At 41.8% G+C, this 4,320-nt stretch overlaps 1 non-coding gene across 1 annotated transcript in view; it reads left to right on the plus strand.

Moving 5' to 3' along the window:
- trnap-agg (transfer RNA proline (anticodon AGG)) overlaps window positions 1–27 on the plus strand; it is a 72-nt gene extending 45 nt beyond the window's left edge. The window contains exon 1 of the tRNA in view: window positions 1–27. This exon is cut by the window's left edge and continues 45 nt beyond it. This is a non-coding gene — a tRNA (tRNA-Pro).
- Window positions 28–4,320: the final 4,293 nt, after the last annotated feature.

Below are 4,320 nucleotides of genomic sequence, written 5' to 3' on the forward strand. Positions count from 1 at the left end.
TCCCGGGTTCAAATCCCGGACGAGCCCTTTTGCACCTTTCAAATACCACACACTCAGTCAGAAGTATTTATCATCTGTCCTGTGTGTATGTGAAAGATAGCTTACCTATCCACTCTAGTGAGTTTGAATCAGCATATTCTTTTTCAGCCATCAGCCCAAAAGCATCACCGGTCCATTCCTAAATTCATGTAATGCTAATATCTTACTCTCACTTTATTCATTATTCTGGGGGAATTGACAAATTCAGAATATTTGAAAGGTCTCTCACGCAAATCCAATGCAGCCCACACACTTAGCCCACACAGACTGGTTGAGAGGCTCTTTAAAAACAAATACATTCTGTTTAATCTGAAAGGAACAACACGCATTTGACCTCAGACGAGGAAGGTTCAGTTCACTGAAGTTCACTGATTCTATTTAATATAAGAACCTGCGATTGGCTGATGAGTGAAGAGCCCCGGGTGATAATAAACTAAGCGATTAATAATTAATAAAAAATAATGTGATCTAAGTTGAAGTCAACAGTTTGGCTGCGTTATTAAGAGACTGAAGGAGGTCTCTGTGGTGGATGGTAGAGTAAACCCTCTTAGAGTGTCCCAGCAGTCAGATTTATCACTCTTCCTACATCACCACCTCACAGCACTGAGCAGCCTCGTTCTCATTAATCTGTGAGTCACTGAGAGATCTGAGTCCCAATGCAATGACATGCTCTTAATGCTGGTGTTATTCTGGGCCTGTTTGACGTTTGTGTTGCCCCACCTCTCAGAGGGGGTAGGACAGAAACCTCTAGAGTTTGGACAGAAATTGCGTCTGCAAGCTTTTGTCAAATACCCTGCCTAGGTTTTGATGAGGTCACACACACACACACACACAGGCGTTCCCCTCTATAACACACATGAGGTAATGCAAATCTTTCTCTTTATTAAATTGTGGAGAGAGGTTATGATGTTATGATACGCACATACACAAACACCCATACTTCCTGTTGGAGTAAAAGAGAGTGATTGATATTGGAGTGATATTGTACAATAAGCATGGTTAAAGAATGCAAAGATAGTGTTGGGATTGGATTGGTCCTGATAAAAAAAAAGAAAAAAAATCATAGGTCCTTTGAATTGTGAGACACTGTATATGCTGGAACCCTTTATCTTTCTTAAAACAATTTGGATATATTTTTTCATTTTGTTTGCTGGTCTGGAGTTATCCGTAAATTGTTTTGAGATGTTCTGAGTTGATGGATCAAATTTGTAACTTATTACCTCATTGTGTCCTCAGGTTTTGTCGTGCTGTTTGTATGTGACTCACTGCTGAGCCACGTATTGATATTGTGTTGCTACAGGCAGACATTTGTTTTAGACACACACACATCATGCACACACAAGCACACACACACACACACACACACACACACACACACACACACACACCTCACGGCTGCAAACACACATAAATACACACAGAACCCAACATGCTTGACCACCCTTGCTCATTCAGACCTGCGTAATCTGGCGCCCCCCAGTGTGGCTCTCGCCTGTTACTATAGCAACCCCATCCCTTAAAGTTGACATAGGCAATGTGTGGTAACTGTGTGATAGGCACTCGTGAATTAATTGAATTCTTTAATTGCCATGTGTGTTTGTGTTTGTGAGTGTTTGTCTGCGTGTGTGTCATGTGTGTGTGTAAAGCACCTACACCTACACCCAAGTCACTCACTGAACAGAGGCATCTATCATTTTAGGTATTGTGCCTTTGTCACTGAATGTTCATAATGTTTCATCGTTTGAGAGTGATGTATTTTTACTGTGAGGCCCAGGTAGGAGCAATAGTGTATTGGCTGACTTTCACAGCTTTGTAATAAATGGGCCCAGAAGTTTGTTTTGCTGATTTCATATATTTACTTTGCATTTACATAAAACACCTTTGAGTTGCAGACACAAAATATACAATTTATCTCAACAGTGTCTAGCTAGCAAATCTCCATGACAACCACAACAAAGCTTTCTGACCAGCAGGAAATCATTCTCTGGGGAGTTAAGACAGTCCAGGGGGCAAATTCTCCTATGTGCAGGTGATAAAAAGGGGTGTGTGTGTGTGTGTGTGTGTGTGTACATGTCAAGGCTTCAAATAGACAGTTGTTGCTTTGAAAAAACAATTCTGAAAGCAAATCTCACATACACCTGTGTTGTTCAGCATTAAATATTAATTATATTTCAACTGAGTTATTTATTAATATCTCACTGAACTCTTATCCAAAGCCTCTTGCAGTTATTCTGTCAGAGATGCAGCCTCACTCAAGGACACAACAGCAGAGAGAGGTCGTACTTAGGAATGTAACACACATCACTCTGATTACTGGGCCGTTTGGTTATGTGGTATATTTAGCCATAGCCACCACCAGCAGTTGATGCTCTGACAGTTGATAAGAGTTCCTTTCCTTTTATCCGCATCTTTTTTATTCATTCCTACATGTTTCAAATGTATTACCTCTGTCAGCTATTGCATGTACTACAACACACCTGCCCCACCTCTGACAGCTGAATCATTGGCCAATGAACAGCCAACCTGTTGAACCTATTCACACAAAGAACGTATGAATGATTTTACATGTGATTTGAATATTATGGTTTATCGTCTCTGCTTGTGAAACATGTTCTGAATCAGCAAATCACATTTCAGTATATGGAATCATGGCATCATAGTTTTAGTATCTGAAAATCCTAGAAGTAGTGTTATTTTTATTATTAGTGCGTAATCTCATCATTGCATCTCACTGTACCTCTGATCCAGAACTAGCTGTGTGTACTGTCAGGACTGTTTGAATATGTTCTCATGTCATTCTGAGTACAACATCTAAGAGTAGCTCCTAAGGGGGGAGACATAGAGAGAGAGAGGGGGGCGGGGGGTGTTTTTAAAGATGAGCAGTGGGGAGTAGTCAGCCCTAGGGCACCATAATCAGACTGAAAATCAGTCATTGTCAGCTTATGAGCTGAAATGTTAAATGATTGATAGCCCACCATGGGTCCATTACAGACCATTTAACACATACAATGCAGTCAAGGAATAACATCTCTATTTACATTTATCTTTTCAGCAAGAGGAGGAGAAAAATATCTGTAGTAATTAAACAGTGATTCAGTCTCTCTCTCTCTCTCTCTCTCTCTCTCTCTCTCACACACACACACACACACACACACACACACACACACACAGACATCCTCCTGGCCCTTCATCAGACTATGGCATATTCACAATGAAACAGGGAGTGAATGGCACATTTTGGGAATGAGAGCAGAAATAAAGATAACGTCTCTTTTTCTCTGGCCTTCTTCCCTAATCATTTTCCTCCAGAGTGTCAGACAAATGGACCCTTGCCTCTCGCTGTCTCCTTCCTGGCTCATGATTAATTTCTCAGGTCATGTATTATAGATTGTATAACACTCCCCGGAGCTCTGTGCTCTGTCTGTTAGTGGCAAGACTGTAGAAATGGGTTTATGCCAGGCCAGAGTGTATGTTTGTGTTTGTGTGTGTATGTGTGTGTATGGTGTGTGAATGTGTTTGTGTATATGTGTGTTTGTGTGTGTGTGTGTGTCTGTCTGTCTGTCTGTCTGTGTGTGTGTGTGATAGAGACATTCATAGGTAAATATGAAGTTAACAGCCGTGTCACAGTGGTTTAGGCTCACGCTGTCCTTTACTCTAAGATCTGTTGTTTGGGAGTGTGAATTTATCAATGAAAAACTAATTGTTGATAGTTCTGCTGAGAGCGGTGTGTGTAAATAAGCCATATTGTCCTGTTTTTAATGATACTCACTTAAACCAAGCAATTTTGAGTAGTTTTCTGGAGATCTGAGGGTGACTGTGTAGCGTGTTTCCATTGTCAGACTTCACTTCCCCCTCTCTCCCTCTGTTTCCTTTTTTTCCTGTCTGGGTGGGCCGTGGTTAAGTTTTCACCTCCACCCAAATCCCTCCATCTCCTTCACGGCACGCACGAATTCCTTAGTCATGGTCCTGTCATACTTCCTCAGGAAATGACAGGAGAGGGAGGGGGGCGCAAACTGGGTCAAAAGTTCAAAGTGAAGGGGGGGTCACTGAGGATTTCCACGGGAACATGAACGGGCCCCTGCTGTCTTTTGAGGTTACCAGCTATTGGTCATGGGGTACCCTATTTCATGCACACACACACACAAACACACACACATACACACACACACACACACAAGCCCACAATCTTCTGTGTCCTCTACACATCTCACGAAAGGAGCATTCTGAGTCAACAAACATTTCACTCTGTGTATACCAGTTCTGCCACACACACACACCCAC

Source organism: Chanos chanos, chromosome 3, assembly GCF_902362185.1.
Source record: "Chanos chanos chromosome 3, fChaCha1.1, whole genome shotgun sequence".
NCBI classification, from domain to species: domain Eukaryota; kingdom Metazoa; phylum Chordata; class Actinopteri; order Gonorynchiformes; family Chanidae; genus Chanos; species Chanos chanos.